Source organism: Lutzomyia longipalpis, chromosome 3 (genome assembly GCF_024334085.1).
Source record: "Lutzomyia longipalpis isolate SR_M1_2022 chromosome 3, ASM2433408v1".
Lineage (NCBI taxonomy): Eukaryota > Metazoa > Arthropoda > Insecta > Diptera > Psychodidae > Lutzomyia > Lutzomyia longipalpis.
Window position 1 is genome coordinate 23467038 of NC_074709.1, and position 21834 is coordinate 23488871.

The 21834-nt window shown below is 36.6% G+C and overlaps 1 protein-coding gene across 19 annotated transcripts in view; it reads right to left on the reverse strand.

The window, feature by feature from the left end:
- The window catches only part of LOC129792948 (CUGBP Elav-like family member 4), a 538090-nt gene that overhangs the window by 138434 nt on the left and 377822 nt on the right, over positions 1-21834 (reverse strand). The window lies entirely within an intron of this gene.

Here is a 21834-nt window from a genome sequence, read left to right on the forward strand (position 1 = left end):
GGGAAATGCTAGAAATGTAATTTAGAGACAGAGACTTTCCCAGCAGTGCGGAATATGGAAAACTTTATGAAATTTCTAATGAAATATTTAAGTTGTCTTTTCTTCGATGTAAGATTATTAGGTAAGTAAAATTAATAGAGGATACCGGGGTATAGAAATATGTATTTAGGAAAGCCTGGGAAAACAGGAAAAACCTACATATTTCCTAAAAGTATTTAGCAAAATGGTATTGGAAAAAGTGGGCGGAAAACTTAAAGAGAATAAAAGTTAAACAGCTTAACTTTGCTCTCTCTTGGTGAATATTTTGAACTCTTTTTTTTAATTCAAATCTGCAGTTTATTCCCCTAATTTTTAATATTATAAAAGGAGTTTATTCGTTTCTGTATATGAAAAATCCTCATTGTAGAAAACGACTGATATCCATTATCTTTTAGAGGCTGAGAAATGAATAAGAAATCGACAAACTGAATCTACTATTTTCACTGAAAGATTAGCTATGAAAAGACGATAAAAAATTGCCTAAAAATATAACAATGACGTCACTATTGTTATAATTCATAAAGTATTCACGCACGATAATGCTTTGCTGGTGATTTCTTACTTTGTTTTGGACACAACATTTTTATACTTCGTGTGTACCAAATTTCTAAAAGATAGAAAAACACACAATAGTGACGTCATTGTTTACATTTTATATTAAATCTTTAACAACTTTTTCTTAAGCCTCTTCTAGATTATGCGTATTCTGATTGTTTTATAATAAGAGGTTTTTCTTATCTAAAAATGAATAAACTCCTTTATAAAAAAAAAAGAAGTTTAGAAAAAAAAATCTCTTTTAACCCTTCAATTTCCTCGATAGTTTTATGCTTGGAAATTTTTGGTGTTTTAATTAAACAGCATAAAGTAAGTTTGTTGTTTATGTTGCATCACCCCTCTCCGTAAACCCTTTTATGCTCTCTTTTAAGAGAGGCGGAGGGAGGCAAAGGTGTAGTTCCTGTGATTTTTGGGCGATGGTCTATGGCAAAAGAGATAGAGTGATGGGGCGATACTTTATTGTTTTCCCTAAACGTGATTTAAATAAAGTTGGGCATGCAAAAGTTTCCCATGTCGAAGCATCCGCATGCACTTTGTCTGCATTGTCCGCAACTTTGTTGAATTTATAGACAGATTGAATAATTTATAAAGTAGCTTTCGTGAGCTCCATAAACCCGGAGAGCGGGGAGTGGTGTGTTTGGGCGCGGGACCACGCGCAGGGGGGGGGAACGCTGCACAAAAAACATGGTGAGGGTGGAAAAATTTTGCATAATTGAGTGCTCGAAAAAGGCGCGCTTGTGAAAACGCACCCAACACAGCAAAAATTTTCACCATGGGGGTTGGGTTGAGCATTTTCATCATCGGTAAATAGCATTTCATTAGGGTTTTATTAGTTTTGCACACTTAAAGGGCCCCCAAAGCCCGAGGAACACTGAGAGGAATTTATTATTAATAACATCGCCCCCAGGTTGCGTTTACCTTCCAATTCACCTTTCTTTCCTTTTAGAGCAGGGATTTTTTTCCATGCTCACCCGTATGCGGAGAAAGTTGTCTGTGGCAAGATGATGGAGATGCAGAGTTATTTGCGGTGAGAATATTCATGCCATAGAGAGCATTTTCGCGCGCTCTGATCGTGTGGGGATTTTGAGGCGGATAGGTAGTGAGGAAAATGGGCTTTCCGGCATCCCGACATCAATTGAGGAGGACTTATCCGACGCTTTATCGGGCAATCCGCGAGGCCAGGAGGCAAAGAAGGCAAAAGCATAGCGGGGATTTTCGTAAGGGATGTGGGTGATTCCATGCACACACCTCAAATCCATGTGAGGGATTTATTCTCGATTTTTCACTCTGGGATTCCTTGCCCACGGGCAGATGAAAGTGAGTGGAAGCACTGGGAGAACCCTCTCCCCGGTACACAAGACGTTCCAATAACTTTTCTTCTTTTATATGGCGCCATCCAAAATTGAATTAAAGGGGATTTTTTTGGCACAATTCCTCCTTTTTTCCTGCCTCACAGATTTTTTTTTCAACAGGATTCCCCGCTTGAATGGGTAAAAAATTATCATTCTATTCAATCACCCTCGCAACAAAATACGTCTCTTCTTCTATTTCACATTTTTTTCCTCATCTCTTTTTCAACGTCGTCAATGAACTTGAGCTGAGTGGAGTATATTGGGCAAAAGGGTGCGGTGAATAGGAAGAATCTCTTTGAGATTATCTCTCTTTTACAACAAATTGCAAAACACGCACTCAAAGCTAAATAATCTGGAAGGTGATAGTCCGAGAGGTGAATTAAAAAATATATATACCGTACAAAAATCATAGAGGGAGTACTCTATGAGTCATAAACTGAGATAATTTTATTTGATTCAAACTAGGGGTAGTTAGGTACGATGTTATTTTTTTTTTTAATTACACTGTCATTCAAATTTTTTTTCAGCCTAATATTTTAGGTCTAAATTTTTCAAGCGGGGGCTAATTTTTTAAGACTATGCACACGTTTTTAAAGCTAGGTTTAAGTTTTTAAGAGAATCCTTAGGTTTCCTAAAAACAGACTAACATTTTTAATCTTGGCTTAAATTTTTTAGGCAAAGGCTAAGCTTTTTAGGCCAGATTTACGTCCTTAAAGACAAGTTTAAGTTTCATTAAATAAAATTTAAGTTTTCTTGGCTAGATTAGACTAATTTTTTGGCCGTGTCTAAGTATTTAGGGATTTGGTTTTTAAAGTATAAGATGAGCACTGGCTGAAATCCACCTGATTTAATTGAAAAACCTAAAAAACCTTAAAAGCCTAACCTTAAAATATTTAGGCAAAGCCAGAAAAAGTAAAGCATAGCCAAAATAAACGAACTAAGCTAAGCCTTATAGTGAATTTTACTCTAGGTCTCTATTCATTCTATATTGCTAAAATCGCTAAAATGCATATTTTTTTATTTTACAAATGAACTTTATTTTATCTTGAAGTTTATTGCTAAAATACATAATAACATTTTAATTTTTTATGCAAATTAAACAAGAATTAATTTGCGGTAAACTTATTTTGAACAACTACATATAACAAACACCTTCCCCAATGTATATATACAATCCTTTTTCTACGAACGTCTCTAACTCAATTTTGAGGTAAAACACCGAATACGGTGCGAGAAAAAAGGTCCCCAAGCGCGGTCCCTGAAACACACCATCGCCGGATTAAATCTACACTGAGATTTGTGTTTCTGCCAGCACATTCCTCCATTCCCATGAATTTTGTTAACATCTCTCGCTCCTTTCGTACGCTATGGGTGTTTTTTATTTCTCTACTTTCACATGGAGCAATGTTTGTTTATTGGGTGAAACACTTAAACAATATGCTGCCTGGGAGTTTTTTCATCTCTCTCGTGCAACCCAAGAGGCGATGTGCAATAGAGAAAAAAAAGTGCCCAAAGTTAGCCACTATGAGTCTACTCATACAGATTGTCTCTGACCACTCGAAGCCATTCCTCATGTAGCAGCATCAAGTGCAACACTAACCAGATGTTCCACTTCATGCTCAAGCAGTGCTGAATCGGTGCCAAAATCCATTTTGCGAGACAATCCATGCCTCGAATGAAGTTCTCTTTCCCATGGCAAGGTGAAATATGTAGTGTGCTCGAGATTCAATTGACTCGCGCCAAGGGCAAATTTTTGGGGGTGAAAAGAATGATGTCTAGGGTGGCATATATAGGTATCTCATCTTCAGCTACAGTCGTGCTCTCGTGGTAGGACCGTCGCCAAAATGACTTCTCCGCGGTAAAACGGCTTCAGAATGAAGTATTTTGCCTTCGCAGTGGGACAATTAGTACTATTGGAAAGGTAGGATACTAATTGTCCCACTGCGAAGGCAAAATTCCTCATTCTGAAGCCGTTTTACCGCGGAGAAGTCATTTTGACGACGGTCCTACCACGAGAGCACGACTGTATATGCATCAGTGAAAGCCCTGGTGAAAGCATCTCGTTGTGGCACCAAAAAGAAGGTACAAAGCTCCGAAATAGCACCCGAAATAATGAACGGGCATTCAGTGGAGTGTAAAAAGTCCATCATTCGTTAGTGAAGAAAAGTCTTTTACGATTTAGTGTGTGGGTGGAAAAGCTCCAGCAATCATCACCCGCTATTTGTGTCGCAGGTAGAAGAGGGATCAGAGTTTAGGGTTTTGCAAGGAGAAAGTGCTAAAATAGATTTTGGGTGAGTTGCAGAAAGAGAAAAGGTCCCATTTACTTTTTGTGGCTTCTCTCAGTTAGATTTACAGTGTTTTCCATCGGTGGTAAAAGAGCGATCAGTGAGATTTTCTTTGGAATTCATTTAAAAAAAAAGAACTTTTCCCACTTTATAGTATTTTTGATGTACATATGTATGTAGGTAATATAAAAGTTTGATGGATTTATTTATTAAATTTTTTAGAAAGATTATTTTCCATTAAAAAGGCCGATTTTTATCATGTTCAGGTTTGGGGGTAAATAAGTAGGGGTGAAATTCTATATATTGCAGTGGAAAAAAAAATAAGGCTTAAATTATAATGGGAATGATTGTAATCAAGAGTATTATTTTCAATATTTTTTTGTTTATCAAGCTTTATCAAATTCAATTTGTTAAAATTTTAATTGCAACTAACAATCCCATAAAAGTATCTGAATTTATACATCATGAAATAAATCCCTGACAAAGTTATGCAACATAAAAAAAACACAAAGTATATGTAACTCAATTCCAACTGTTTATTTATTTAATTGTTGCACTAAAATTGTCTACTTTATTAAACAAAAAATAAAATAATATCCTTTCCCACAACTTTAAAATATGCAACAGCTAAAAGAGAAAATATAAAATTCTAACAAAAAAAAAATAACAAGGAAATGGAGAATGATTTGAAATGGTATCGTACGCTTTTGCAGCTCGTAAAAAAAGTAACATAGGGGGGAGGAAGAGTTTGAGGTGCTTAGGAGGCAAAACCCCGAGGCGTGGGTGGACGAAATGAAATTTTTATTTTAATGTCACAAAGCGATGCGATTTGAGGCATTAAAATTGAGGAAAATTGGTTCGTATCATGAAGTGCTCGTGGGGGGAGGATGATGTGCGTTTCCACACACACATACACACCCCCGTAAGGTGAGTTTGCTGAATCAGGGAGGTTGAGTTTTCCAGAGAGTGCTCCAGGCCATTAATATAATATATCCATCCATCCAAACATTCCCTGCACGAATCGACAGGCAACAGCAAACACACACAGGCCGGAAAAAAGTACAACCCTCAACCCCTGCAATGCAATATTGTGTTGCGGATATCATGGTACCCACCCGCTCGCAGTTTCCCTACCCCATTCGCCCACCTATTCCCTCACATTCTACCTGTGAGCTCCTAGCGCGATATTGAGTTTGTCTTTCCCTGAAAGTCACGTGAATTTGTCACGCTTCCAATTTCCTCCGCGGAATAAACTTTGTGCGAACACCTCTCTTTTGATTGTGTGGTTTTCAAACAAATTTTAATAAAAAAAAATTCTTGCATAAGGAATGGGGATTATCATTAACAAGCCCAGGGGTTGTTTGTTGTAAATCTAGAGAGGGATGAATATAAGGAGTTTACCCCAGAATTGTACGAGAAAATCTTTCAGAAATAATCGGAATCTTTGAGAACAAGATTTAACGAACATGGAATTTTCCACACAGAATTGACATCGGAATACGTGGGATCAGAGTATTGAAAAAAAATTAAAAGAAATCTCAAATAATGGGTCGAATTAGGCAACCAAGAAACCCTTGAAGTTCAATTGGATATTTTAAAAAACGGATTTTCGGTCTTATTCTCGGATAATTAGATTTTATTCCCGGCCAACGTTTCGGACTGTTTGAGTCCTTCCTCAGGGCCTACAACAATATAAAAGATGATTAAGACTCAAAACGACCTACATGACATTATTTTCTTACAAGTAATAGACAAAATTAACCACGTCAAGAAAAAAGAAGTTCACTTGAAAATTCAGGAGAAATTCTTGGAATTAAAAAGATTTCTTGGTTGCTAAATAGAACCGAAGTTATCTCATTTTTTTTTTTACTAAAATTAACAAAAAAAATCAGAAAAGGTTTTCCTAAATACACAAAAATCTTTGAATAAATCATGTCATATGCAAGGAAAATTAACCACGTCAAGAAAAAAGAAGTTCACTTGAAAATTCAGGAGAAATTCTTGGAATTAAAAAGATTTCTTGGTTGCTAAATAGAACCGAAGTTATCTCATTTTTTTTTTTACTAAAATTAACAAAAAAAATCAGAAAAGGTTTTCCTAAATACACAAAAATCTTTGAATAAATCATGTCATATGCAAGGAAAATTCGTTGGAAAAGCGGCCGCGAAGGGGCAAGAAAAACGCAACTTTACTGCAATCAGCGACGTTTCGAATAATTTATAGGTACAGTCATACCCTGTTTAATCATCTCTTGGTTAAACTCTTTTCACCTATTAATTTAAATGCGTACGAAGAGTTTAACCTAGAGATGATTAAGCGGGGTATGAATGTAAAAGTCTTTAGGTTCTAGGAAAATACAAATAATACACAGTTGGATTAAAAAGAATTGTCAAACATTTCTTTAAGAAACATCTAAGAAAAACTTCTTCTTAAAATCACAAAAATAGGAAAATTCTTTAATTCATCATGCAATTTTCACAATTCTTGTCAAAATGAGTTTTAGAGTGGACACAGAAGCTTCTTTTCTTCGAAAGAATCACAGCTAAAAGGTGCTTTTCCGATGAATTTATCTCACATAAATCACCACGTTCGTTAATTCAACTTAAATATTAATTGTGAAAGATCCACAAAATAATGCCCCATTGAGGCTTTCTCCAAATCACTTCTGGGACATACATGAGAGAGAGAGAGTGAGCCTGAAGCTTATGTAGTGCAAAGGTGATGCAGTGGTTAATTGCTTTTTGAATGCTTTACCGCCTAATTGGTCAATTGTGGCTTGGTTGCTGCTGCAGGACGAAGTACTCCTCTGAGGCTCACCACGAAATATGATGATGGATGCGAGTTTTTCAGCCATTACAAATGTTTGGGGGGTGTGGGCTGAAAGATGGGCGATTAAATTGAATGGGATGCCGCTCAGAGATTTTGCGGTTTGCCAAATACGAAACGGTGCGTATGGAGGACATCCCGGTCGTAGGGAATATTGAATTACACGCCGGGTTTTGTAGGTGAACTCTACCATGGTTTTGGGTGATGAATGTGGGCGATGGGTTTTTTTCCACCCTCTCAATGTGGCAAGTGTGGAAAATATCGACGGCTCACCTCATAATAAAGTACACAGTGAATTTTACGCACACGGAATTAAATCACTTTATTGCGAGATAGGCGACTATCAATTTTATATACACAGTGAGATTATACGGGGGTAGAGGGTTTCCCGCAACAGTGAGGGGAGGAATATGCAAATTTTTGGGAAAATGGCGGAAGGACGCACACAGAGGGGGTGGTTTTTGGAATATACAATTTGCAACGAAAAAGGAATCCGCAACTCATATCGTGACCAACATAGAAAGGGTGTGTGTTGTCGCACAGTGCTCAAACATGATGTTGGAGGTGTGGATGGAAAGTGAAAGTTTAAACTATCCATAGGTGTGACCTATGTGGACCTTAATTTCGGAGGTGCAACACTCACAAAGGGTATGTTTTGTTGGGAAATATGTAAAATATATCAAAAAAGTTTAAAAATGATTTCGTTAAAAGAATTAGTTTTTGATTATCTGCACATCTGCTTTCGGTTAAATATTAAAAAAAAAACTTATGTTTTGGATATAAAACATTTTTAGAACATCAACCTTTGACAGAAAGACTACAATTTGTTTTAATTATAACTATTAAAATATACATATATAGCTTTAGAACCTTTTAAAGCGTGAGCTATAAAAATAAAGGTATATATTAAGAAATTAAAGAGGAATTTTTTAAAATGAAAAAAAAAAGTAATAAATGCTTATTTTTTTACGAGCCACAACTGCAATTCCTCATTGCATGTTTTAGCACGAATTTTTCCATAATTGCCCATTTAACCAACGACTCGGTCACATTAATTGCAGTCTCAGGGAAAAAGTCAATCAATGTCATAATTGAATTTTTAAATGCACATTTCCCTCCGAGGAAAATTGCTGCAGGGATGGTGAACGGTGGTCGGGGAGAAATGGGGGAGTTCGGGAAAAACCTCCTGGGTCACCTTTCGACGATTGCGAGATACAATTTTGCAGCAAAATGCAAGTAATTGGTTTCATTTTAGTGAGCACATGAACGCGCAGATTTTAGGGGTGTGTGTGTGTAACATTTGAATCACAAACACGAGCCATTTCATGTGATACCGTGTGTGTACAAAACCACAGGGTTTTCCGCATTTTCACATGATTTTTTTCTACAGTTAAAATTGTACTTTGTGCTCAATTTCGTACTGGGTATTTCCCTGAGTGCGCGTGAATTTTCTCCTTGGAAAATTCCCTGGGAAAATTATTCAAAGGGAAATTTAATAAAGAGCTCTCGTGCGAGAGATGAGAAAGAGTTGAGCATTAATTACTTTTTGGACAAAGTTGGAATCAACATCTCGGGCACCAGTGCCTTTTCATTTCATTCTCTCTCGTCCATGCTGAACACATTTTCACGGGGAAAGGGGTGGAGAATACCGCGGGGAAGTTGTCAAGGAGGGTTCCCAATTCGATGACACCTAAAAAGCCACACACACACAGAAAGACGTACACCCTCAATAGCAATTCTAATTTGCCAAATTGAACTTTTGCACGTTGTACCGAAGAAAACGTCGCACGGGTAGGATTTTGCAAAATGAGTAGGTGGAGATGAGACTCCTTGTAGGAGATTTTCCACTCGTACTGTGCTAATTCCCTGCGAAAGAGTTATTCCACCATTTGAGCCACTCATTAGGTTTCACACCTTCGGTCCTCCTTTTTGCGCCAACTTAAAAGACGCTCCACGCGCTTTCTCAAATGAAGCAACGCCAGCGGCAGGCTAATTAGGAAGAAATTCCCATAGAGATAGGAATTCGCAAAAGGGAAGCCCTGTTTTACTTTTGGTGTGCAAAAGGCTTTGTGAATATTTCATTTAATATTTCATTAATTCGATTGCTATGTAGAAGATTCTCTCAAACATGACGACATGTATTAATTTAGAATAATGAGATGGTGGTACAATACTGAAGCATTTAATAGATCAGATTTCAAAAACAACGGCAAATACCTACAGTAAATAATTTCTCTGATTTTCCAAAAAAAATGATTCCTTTAAGTTTTTTTTCTAAAAGCTTTTGTGAACTTTTACTTTGCTTTTGTTCCGAAATCTAGACCTGTTGGGCCTGTGAGGAGACTCTCCGTTCCCACACAGTAAAATACCTGGAGCAATAATTTTATTTAGTGTTTCCCTGACAGCATAACAAACTTCCCGAACTCTCCCTAAAATACCGCATGAATTATGAAGTCTCTTCCCCAATGAGTTCCTATAAAACCAACTCGACTTGGTGTCGTAAATCCTTCTTTAGACTTTTTTTCCCAACACAACACTTCGAAAGTCTGCAACAAGAACGTTTTTCCAACATTTTCCGACATTTGACATGATGTGGGAACAAAGAAGTATTGTAAGAAAAAACGGCCCCAATCCACTTATTAGGTGGAATTCTGTCAATTTGAATATGAATTCATTATTTTAATTTATGACCACCTTCTCAGGCACTTCACGCCCCACCCCCACGCCACGATTCGGTCTTTTGTAAATAAATGTAGAACGGAGAATTAGTGTTAGCTCCGCGACGACCGCAGGAAATGATTTTCTCACCTGTTTCCACGCTCGAGCCCGAAAGAAAACTCGCACACACAATTTATTCCTCTTGCGACGACAATGTATTTCTTTTGAGGAGGACCCCTCGGTATAAAAAAAAATTTCCATGCCAGTGATTTTCTGATATATATTCTGCCCACTAATTTTACAAGAGAGATAAGCATTTATTGTCAACACTGGAAATTTGGTCGTAAAGCTGCCAGTGCTTCATTGGAATTCACAAAACCACCCGCCCACCCTCTAAAAAACAATCCGGAATATCGCATAAGACTTTCCTTTTGCTGGAATATTATTTTAATGAAGCAATTAAGGGTGGTGGGAAAAATTTTCTCAATAGAGGGTGAAGTTTTTGGAAAATAAGGGGGTCGTTTCTGTAATGAAGAGGTGCTTCAAGGATTCGTGTAAACAATTTATGATTTACTTATTATTTTATTTATGTTATTCGTGTGCTAAACGATCAACTTGAATATGTTTTATAGATTACATTGATATCATTAAAGTTTAAGGGTTGGGCTCTTTCAGCTCTTTTGTAGCACTGATTCTTATTATTTTACTCATTCAAATTAATTTTAGAGAGGAAGTTTTCTTTGAAAGATTAATTTTCAACACTAAGACGTCCGTGGACGCTGACAAGGTAGGCTCTATATATTGAAATGAACACACAAAAAATCAGCTTTTCTTGATAATAGAAACAAACAAATAAATAAAAAAGATAAAAATTTTAATATGAGTGATTTAAAATAAAATTGTCTTTCTCGTCAATGAGACCATAAAGATTTTAAAAGAATAGATAAATTACGATAAAACTATTAAGAAACTTCGTCTAATTCATCACGTACTTCCAGCTATCGCTGAAACTGCCATGAGTGCTCGATTCCTAAGTGCAATAAACCCCCCCCCCCCTAGAAGAGATAAGCATGTCCTTTGTTTGGTGAATTTGAGGACTTTTCGTGTGTACAAACGTAAATAAAACTTCCCTAATTTAGCACCGATTTATAGTCATCCCCCATCTATTTTATATCACGTGAAAAAAGCAAAACTTTGCTAGCATACCAGTAGGGGTTGGGGGTGTATGAAGGTGGAAAAAAAACGACACAAACCCCCGGTGAACTGAAAAGCAAACCAAAATGAGGAATTGTTTCAAATTCGGCGTGGCGGCAAAACGGGAAGAGCCACCGAATGTTCCATTCAAGGTAGGTACATGGGTATATAGGCAGTCAGGTATAAGTCGTATTATCATTATTTTAATTTACAGTCACCCCACGTTCGTTAAAACTTTTCCTTTTGATCTACCCAACGCGATACACACGAATACGATACAAATTACATATTATCCCACCGCACCAACCCTCTGCTTTTGCCAATACACAGCGGCATTTTATGTGTGATTCTCCAATCTCCATCGGATGGTATTTTCTACCTTGATTAACTCCTCCAGAATGTAATTTACTTGTGTTTCGGGGTGGGGGTATGCAGTCCCCACACACAGTATCGGGGTTTTGGGATTCCCAAATTATTCACGTACATCATGCAAATTTTGTATCTCCTCAATATTTTCCACTCAATTGAAGAGATTGAACCATGGGTAAAATGTAATTGTTTCCGTTTGGAGCGTGTGCTAAAAATTTCTAGGGGGCAATTATATTTATTGTGTCTACTTCCGATTGGAATCTCGGGGTACGTTTGCTTATATATTACGTAGAACTTCAATGAAATTTTTCCCAGAGAAGATTTTCAAGTACATTCGATGATTGGGAAATTCTATGGGGTACTCATGAACTGAACAGCATAAACACTTAATGGACAAATTTAGTCACTCATTCTGTATATTTTTTGAACCTAAAACTACTCAAAAATATAGTTATTCACTATGGGTGCACTAAAAGGACTATCACGACCGAACCACTTTACTGATTTTTAAAAACTTGCCATATTTTGAAAGAGAATGAAATTACCTTTCCAGGGATAATCTATTTGTATAAATCCGTGTAGGTTAAAGTGAAAATATAAAAAAAGTTAACCAAAATGGCTGTCAAAATTTAACGGCGTATTCGATTTTAGAAAATCTACCAGTTTTAGAAAGGCAAGATATGTATCTTTCCTAAGATGGTAAATTTTTGAAAATCGGTTAGCCACAGCCGAAAGTATAGTCATTTGAAATTTGCCTTAAAATTACTCTGCTTTTACTTGACCGAAAGCTTTTGAATACTAAAGAAATATGAAAATTTTAAATTTAAAAATTTCTTGAACTTGGAAAATATTTTTATTTTGAATTATTTAAATAAAGGAAAATTTGTTTTCTAAAAGAAAACTATACTTATACAAAAGACATCGAAAATCATACTCAAACTTTAAAATCAAATTCATTGAATGAAATACATACATTGCAATGTAAAAGAAAATAGAGAGTATTTAATTGATTAATGATGTTGGGAAATCCCATGAAGACCTTCCTTGCGCGTTGTATCCAATATAATAATCTCTTTGGAAAGTTTTTGGTGCCTTTGGGGCATGTTCAAGATCAATTTTCACAATAAATTTCCAAGAGGAAATCTCACCGAGGATTGCGTGGTGGAAAAATATCACCCCGCGGCACAGTCGATAATCCTTTCCTTCGTCATTCCACTCTGTGAGGAAATATTTTTAATTCCTCAAACATCCTTCGAGAGTGTGTGGCTTTGGATGGAATTAAATATCCTTGAGGGCGAGTCTGGGTGGGTGGTTTCCGTGGAATTCATACGATTGGAATTCTCATGGAATTTTATTTTCATTATTGTGAATTCAATTGATATGTTGTGTGTTTCTGAAGCACTCGGTCAAGATTGAGAGACTCATACCCGCCCAAAGTTTATTGAATCGAGAAATAAAATGTCCTCTTGATCCATGGGTATTGTTTCTCCATGTTCCGGGTCCTTATGTTCCCGAAAGGAACTGGAATATATATACACAGGCGGATGATTTGGAAGGAAGGGGGTGGAGAATAAAATCGAGAAATGAGAACGTGGAGTATCTCGGAGGAGGCAGCAATTCAATAAAAATTCTTGTCATATTATATGACGAAGAGAAATTTCGGGAGAAGGAGAATTGTTTGTTGAGGTCTCTACTATATATAGTTAATCTGGGTAGAAATGGAAGCCATCCTAATATTGAAAAGATTGAATTGTCTAATGGACTCTATGATAAACGAATTTGATCACTTATATTCCAAGATTTTCCCCATTTTTCCTCATATTTAATATAAAATTGTAAACTTATTGAACTCGAAATTCAATAAGTAATTAAGAGGAATAGGGGTTGGGAGTGAATCCAATCCCACTGTTAAAGTTACACAAAGTTTAAAATTATTTAAATTAATTAAATTATTCTAAAAAAATAATATTTTTTTCAACGAATTCTTTAAGCTAAATTTTATTAAAATAAAAAAGCTCAATGTACTAACATATTTAGACTAAAATACAAGCTGTGTAGATACGTAAACAACTCATACATCAGCTTCATCATTCTTAAACTTTCTTCTATTCGAAGAAAATTCCTCATGTGGAGTAACCCATGAATGAAAAGAACTGCTTTCCGTATCAGTCGTAGAAATACTTTCTAAAGATACTAAATTCTCCTTAAAAACTTTTTTCTCTCTCTCTTTTTTTTTTTGTGCGCATTCAAGACATTCAATCATATTCGATCATAATATATAGTAATTTATTAAATTTTTATTTGTTTCTTTTCCCCATTTCCCCCGTTTTCCGTAGAGCTTATTGGCGGTGTGGGTGAGACTATACCCTCCGAGAATTAATATCTAAAAGAGGGATATTTGTGTCGAAAACTCTCTCTTTGGCTCATTGAAATTTTGGGCGCAATGTTTGTGTCACTTTTATGAGTATGTGCGGGCGTTCGAACAAATAAAATAATAATAATTCCGGTCGCTAAGTTGGTTTGGTGTATAGATGGTTGGAGTTGAGCCTCCCCGGAAGAGCCCGTGCAGGGTAGGTGGTTTGAGGAGTGTGTCATATTTTATTGAGAGGGTAATGAAATATTCTCTGCGTGATTAAAATGTCATAAATTCTCATTAAGAGTGTCAACACAACGTGATAAAATAATAAAATAAATTTATCCCCACCCAACCCTCGTATGGGCTTCGTGATGCTATTTATTGTCATTTTGAGGGTGGATGGACTCAAAAATTGGGTGGTTTCGTGATTAAATGTGGTCTGGGTGTATGTTTGTGGCAACTTCGAGAAGGGGCTCTCCCATATTTGACATATTTTTTTCCGAATTATATTTATTGATGTTGAGAAAAATTCATGAGAGCTTTAAGGAGCTTTCTGGTTCTAATTAAAAGCCTTCAAATGTTATTATTCCATAATATTTAATTTCAAAATTAATTACTCTGTCAACTTTTCTTTTAAAATACAAAATAAAAATCAAATAAAATTTTACAATAAAATCGCATTGAAGTTCCCAACTTTGAAAAGGAGTTCAAATTCATTCTGATTTTTCCAAGGATTTTACTGATTCATCTGCAAATTATTTGGGTTGCGAAACTTTTGAGATTTATCTAATCCCAAAAATAATTTTTGGTATAAAAGAAAGAATTTTCTAGGACAACCAATAAGATATATAAAGCAAGTTTTATCCTAAAATGAATGACCAAAGCCCCCGGTCTGGGGGTAGCAAGTCCTCTATAGAAATACTTTCGGTGTAGTGCGAGAGAAATATCTTGCTCAATGTTTGGACGTTCCTCCTTCCTGATCGCATGATTCACCAATTTCAAAAGATTTTATTGGGAAAATAATACGGTCGACATAAAAGTTTTCCCATACATTCCAATTGGCATAGCCACCCCCAATGTGTGCGGATCCGATCTCTGTTTACATATTTCAGGGGTTTGGGTTGCGAAGAAGAAGCGTATTATACGAACACTGTGCCGGAGTGGAGTCAAATGAATGGAAGGACGACAAATTCCTGTCAATGCGGGACGACATCTACTTAAAGTGGCCGCCCAAACTAATGAAGAAAAACAACTTCCTGGGTGTACGACAACACCACCATTCGAAATACACCATCCCCCATCGTCCGCCAATGGTTTGAATGAGAAAAAAGAAACTCACTGCGTCAACACGGAGGATATTTTATGCCCAAGAGGAAATTCTTGTGTTCACGTTTAAATTGCCAGGAGCTCTTTATTTATTGCCTTTTGTCGTTTCCACACTATGAGGCACATAAATCAGGATCGGCTCCTGAATTAAATATCGCGAAATTAACACGAATTGATTTTCTAATCGTATATCTCCCGCTGCCAGGTTGCTCTCTACACAGCACTTTGAATACCCCAGGTTGGTTAAACCAATCAATTGCTTTCGACGCTACACTTTGAATTATTTCACCGACACTTTGTTTCAGTAGGAAACAAACTCAACAAATTTTTCTTTAAAAGCTCTTTATTGAATTTGTTTTTTTAACAAATTATGTTCTTTTTTCCCTAAAAGATTTAGTAGGGGGAGAAAGAAGATTTTTTTAAAGAATTTATTGGAAAATGCCTTCTGTTTAGATTTCCTGAGAGATTGCGAAAACTTATTAATATATAGACGGGCAATTAGCTTTAAAGCTCCCTGGGATATAGCTAAAAATATGTTTAAGGGGGTAGTTTAAGATTTTTTTTAGAACGCCTTATACTGAATTACAAAGAATAATTTAGCAAAGAAATTTGGGATTTATAAATTAATTGTAAACGGCCGTTGCATTCGTATTAGCAATATTTCGAGAATTTGTTTGTATCACTCTAATATTTGACATTTATTTTCTAATGTTTAACAGTTATTGTGTCATTCAAAAATATATTTTTTACAAACTATTTATTTAATTTTTATCATTTAAATTATTTAATTTGACTTCTAAAGTAACAAATCCGAATTTCCTTAACTTTTAGGCTTTTTAATTGCATAATTGTGCCTGACTACGCTACCGAAAGCTTTCTAAAAAGCTTTTTAAACCTCTTTGGCTACATATTTTATCTACAGAAAATTATTATTTTAATTTCTGAATGTTGAAGTAAAATTAAAGCAATAAAGCAAAAATCTTGTCCTGTGTTTTACTCTTTATTCCCAGAGCTAAGTAAATGCATCCTTTCGGAGAATGAAAAAAAAACTCCTCATGAAAGTTTCATTTGTAATTTATCTGAGGGTTCGAAAAAAAACTGGGAAAGGGAGCTTTCTGGACATTCGGAGAACGTGTGGTGGATTATTGTGAATTTCCTTAATTGGCGTCCGGAGATGCCCTGCGGAGATGCCTTGAGGATTCTGGGCAGGAAGAGAGAGGGAGGGAGAGGACTGAAATCGTGGAGATTGAGGGTGGAATTATACAGTGCCGTGATTTAATACGGACTTCCCATGAATAAACATAAAAATCATCAGGGGCAAAATGATTGGATGGAATTGTTAATAGTCGATGCCTCCGGGGCTCCCACATGCTGTGTATGTTGGGGGTGGGGGGTTGGGTGGCTAAATTGATGATGGTCCGGGAGGAAGAATCTGATTCTTTGATCTCACAGGCACATAACTCATCGAGCCGAGAAGATGAATAAATATTAGGGCGAGTTATCTATTTCTGGCACTCCCTCGGGGATTTATTGACAAATTCAGTGGCGAATACGGAGCGCTCCGCACCGAAAATCGCCCAAGAGATGAAATTCTTTAATTTGCTCACTCAGGATCCCCCCCAAGGGTCCATCAGCCAAGGAGAGAGAGAGAGAGTGCTGATGTGTGGGATGACGTCGGCCCCAATCCTCGTGGGGTATAGTGTGTATGAGGGTAACTTTCTCTCCATAGCCGCAAGCTCATCTCGCACTAGCGAGCCGGGGGGAAATCAAAGGGAAACTGTCGGACCACGAAAGAGTGTAAATCATTTTTGAGGGAAAAGCCATTTCCCATGAGCCACACATGAGGAGAGAGAATGAAAAAAAAACATATACCACCCGTGAAAAGCCAGCAGAATTGCATCAATTTCGGGGGGTCAAAATCGAATTTATCAAATAGTGGCGGTACGCCCCCATCCCTGCAACAAAACATTCATTCCCAAATCCCCTGCCGGAGGATTAATTGCATTGACTTCTGTCCATTTGGGAAAATGTACAAAAAGTGTTTTGAGAATTTAATTAATTATAGTTTGTTGTGTGGATGCTTTTTTCCCTTCACTTTTCCGGTTGGGGAGTATATACCAGGATTTTCTCACAATTCACGTCATGCTGGAGCGAGAAAAAAATTCAAAGCACATAAACCGAATAATGACCTACAGAATTTATCAATTAATCCTTCTTTGGGGAGCATTCAGGGGAGGAAATGCGGTTGGAAAATGCAGCCGTAGCGGATACAGTATTTGTGCAACAATGAAAAACCAACTTTTTGCTCGCTTTCGCAATGTTACCAAAATGTTTCTCATCCACTGAAAACGAGAATTTAGTTACCTAAACTTTATCCTTTTCGTATTAAAGAAGTTACTTGATGTATTTGTTGTATACTATTTCATTAATTTCATTCAAAATTGCAAAAAAAAATATTTTAATACCAAAATTCTCTTAATCTCTCCCAAAATGGCAAAAGCTTTAATTTTGATTTAGTTTACGTGAAAAGTTCGTTAAATTTTAAAGATTTATTCTAATTAGGTAATCTTTGTTTTAAGAATTCTATATATTTGCCAAAAGCTCCGAATTAAAGAAGTTGATAGAGTTTATCGAGAACTTTTCGTTAGCAGAGCATGACCTTTTAAAATCATTTATTACCTTAAATATTTGCCTAAATAAACAATAATACCAAAATGCCTAAATTCATCATCTTTTGACATTTCATTTCCACAAGAAAATTTTTTCAGATCTCTTCACAAAATAACGCCATCGGGTATGAATCAGCGAATGCCTCTCACTTTTTTCTTTTACTCATATTTCTCTGCGACATTTGATTTCTACTTATCCATCCCAATATCAAATGATTCCCGCAACAAATCCCCGAGTTAATATTTATTAATTTCTATTAGCGCTGTTATCAATCATCGGCAGAAGACTTCCTTCTTCCCCACCTCTTTTGTTGGGGTTATTCGAGAGCTTTTCGGTTTGATTGAATTGACGTTCAAATTTCTCATGAGCTTTCATCTCCCATCTTCCCACCCCACCGTGCTTTGCTCCCCCACCCACACTCTGCTGGAAAAGCTCCTTGATGAGAATTTAGTGCGTGCTTGAGGTACCCGAGATGATGCGATGATTGACTTCCATAGGGGGAGGAGGTTGGAAGTCGAATGTAATTTTCGAAGGCGGGCAAGGAAAGTTTTGGTGCGAGAGGGAGACTTGGGGAAAAAAAGTATATATTCCTCCACTGTATTTTTGACATCCTAAAAGATGAAAAGTCAGGGATTTTCATTTTTCTTCCCTCGCCCACGTTTTTTTTCCAGCTTCCCATGCGCAAAGGGAGTTCGAGGTTCAAATGATAAAAAGACGGACGTCAAATTTGTCTGCTTTTGTAAACTTTACCTGTGGCACAATGATAAGATGATGAAGAAGAAAGTGAGCGAGATGAAGAGGACCGGAAATCTTTTTATATATTTCACATCGAAAAAGGAAAGATGGCAAGTGTGGGGTAGGGGAGAAGGCCTGAAAAGACGTGTGTGTGTGTATAGAGATGTATTGCTTTTTATGACCTTTTTTCTTGTACTTCTGTGTACACTTTGAGATTTTATTGGTTAATATGTAGTTTTTTGTTCTTATTAAAAGTTTAAGTTTTTTTTCGATTTTTACTTTGACCTCAAAATTGTCAGTAAATGAAGAAAACAATCGTTTACAGAATTCATTATGAAAAATGTAAAATTTTTAAAAATTTTTATCACACATATTTAAAATGTATGAAACAGTCTCGCTGATGTTTCATCGATTAGATTTGACAAAGTATTTTTATTTTTATTGTATTTTTATGTTTTTAAGTGCAAAAAGTTCTTTTATGACATCATGATTCACATTTTTACCTGAGTTTTTTGTCTTATTCAAGTGAAACATTTATCCAAGAAACATTAGCGCAAATGTTTCTTGAATTTAGGAAAACAAAACGAAATTGTGACGTCTTAGTCAAATCTCTGTTAGTCTTTCTCAACTGATTTTCGTGAAAAATAGTAAATCTGTAGGGCTATCACGTATTTATGATTCAATCATAGTATTGACAAATTTCTTTGAGTACAAGTCCATGCAGCATTTTCTTTTTTTACATATTTCTTCATAATAACGTCTGCTAGGGGCATCTATTTTTATTTATTATTTCTCATGATGAAAAGCACGAGAACAGAAGTGGGAGGAGGAAGCTGGAAGAAAGCCAGTTCGAGAGCAGGAAAATATTTGTATTTTGTGTTAAAGGACCAAATAGTCAGAGAGACGTCAAGGATTTTTATTTATTTCCTCTAGCACGAGACACTTTGATGGTAAATGGAGATTTATCGATGGTTGGAGACATCTTGGACGGGTCCATCCTGTTTGTATGACCCCCTTGATGGCTTGCACTGGGGTATATAAATATTTATTGGGTCTGAGAAGTGTCGCCCGTGGAGTGAAATTAATATTTTTTTGCGCCACGTGAAAGGTTTCACGCATAACAAATAGTTCTTGGGGCGACGGCAGTGGTGGTGTGGGAAAGCTCCTCCTTTTTTGGCTTTTATGCTGTGTCACTCACCCAACATTTCCACACACAGAGCACCATGGCATTGTAATCATAAATAGTTCTTTTTCATGGATCGCAGCCCCAGCATCATTAATCAGTGCAACAGGGTCGGAAATAAGCTTTTCACTATCACTGTTTCAGTTTTGTTGGGGCACTCTCCCAACACATTGGGCGTGGGGAATGGTAAATAAATTTTCTCTTTGTGCACCGCGTGCGCAAGCTATATGGGAAAGTTGGGGATGATATGAGAATTTTATTAGTTGATACTTTGTGGGATATGCTGTTTTATAGAGAAGATTATTTAAACTTTTTGTATCTTTTAAGATTTAGTCATCTTTTGTTTGTTTTTTAAATACGTGAAACATTTGCGTTGATGTTTCATTCATGACTTGTTGAGAGAGATTTACAAGAAAATCATTCTCGTGCTCATATTTTTTTTTAAAAGAATAATTTTGCGAAAATGTTTTGAAGAAGTTTTGCCGAAATTCTGTGATGAAACATCAACGCGAATGTTTCATATATTTCATAGGGAAAAATCACAAAATCGTCACGTCATTGTTTGTATTTTTGAGCCAATATTTGTTGTAATTTCCCATACTGATTTTAGTAAAAAACGTTAAGTATTTTTGGCGGTTTCTTTTTTAGCCCTTTAAGGTTTTTTGGGTCATACGCTGACCCAAACGTGAAACATTTTATTTTTTCAATTATTTATGAATGTAATTGTTTTTCCATGTCACAAATGCATCAAATTCACGCATAAGGGGTCAAAGAAGACGTTCTGAGTGAGAAAAGTCCTCTAAAAAAAATTCATAGAATAAAAATCGCGTTAAAAGAGCGCATGTTTCAATGTTGTTATGTTTCACGTTGGACGTTAAAGGGTTAATTAATCCTTAATTCATCAATATTTGCTTAGCTCAAGAAACAAATTATAAAATTAAGCATAAAATCTACATCCTTTTTCACAAGTCTATAATGGATGAATTATATGATTTCTTTTTAAATTTTCTATTAAATTATTCATGTCTTGAAAATAAATTTATCAAATAGCTCCAGCGAGGCTTCAGTAAATAGCTGTCATTGAGTTATCTCTTAGGGAATCTCACACTGCTAACTACTCAATTAAACCACGCGCTTGTAAGAAATTACCTTGGGCTGGATGGAATATAATTTTTCAATTCTATTTACAATCCAATTAAGGTCAATTACTTAACTGTGTGCATGTTGGGTACATCAAAATGATGAATATATTTCCTTGTTTTTCTTCTCGATGAATTAATTGCCCAATTGTAGGTATATATGGGATTGAAGGAAAGGAGATTGAGGGATTAAATAGCACTGTGAGGACCCCGAAGCATAAACTATGATGGGGCTAAATGGGTTGAAAGGGGTTGGAGGCAGCAACAACAACAAAAAAAAAGATGTTTGTGACATCTGTTTGGTGAAATCAAAATAGAATTACCTCAAAGAATCCACTATTTGATGACATCACGTAGGGAATGGCCGAAACCACAGAGTGACTGGACTTGATTTTATACCTTTTCATGTACAATTCAGGAGGATTTTCTTCTCTTCGTTGTATAAAATTTCTATATTATACATGGTTGACTAATATTATGTGACGACGGAACGTGATGAGGTTTCCGCTATCTGATGCCTGTCTGCCACCGCACACCCCCAAATATCCCATCCAGCCACTCACTTATTCACAGAGTCCCTCAATGGTTGCCACAGAGTGTCCTTCTGCGGACAGTCCCGGAGCTCCATCACCTTCGCTTTATTGGCGAAATGTCTTTTGCTCTGTGCTTTTTTGAGCATACACACCACACTGCGCCAACCCCCTTTGGTACCACTTTTATGATTATGTCGTGTGTGCTGTTGTCTCCTGATGGGCATATTCATTTTCCTCCCCTGGGGGGGCATCTGCCTGAAACTGAGGGTGATTGAGGGAGGGGGGTGCACAACTCAATGTTGGCCTCAAAGGAAGAAAAGACGAAAAAAAAGGCAAAAGCTAAATTTGATCGAATCGCCAAGGTACATAAATATGCAATGGATAGCCAGGCACGTCCAATCATTTCACTCACTTTATACGTCGTTCGTGACAATGGCACCCCAGAATCACGCTGGCTGGTGAACCTGCCCGAAAATCCCACACATTTTTGCCCACTTCTGGGGCACTTTCAATGCTGCTCAGGGAATTTCTTTCATCGACTCTCCAAAAAGGAATTCACCAGCACTTCTTCACACCCCCCCAAACAAACCCCCGAAACCCTTAACCAGGAGGCT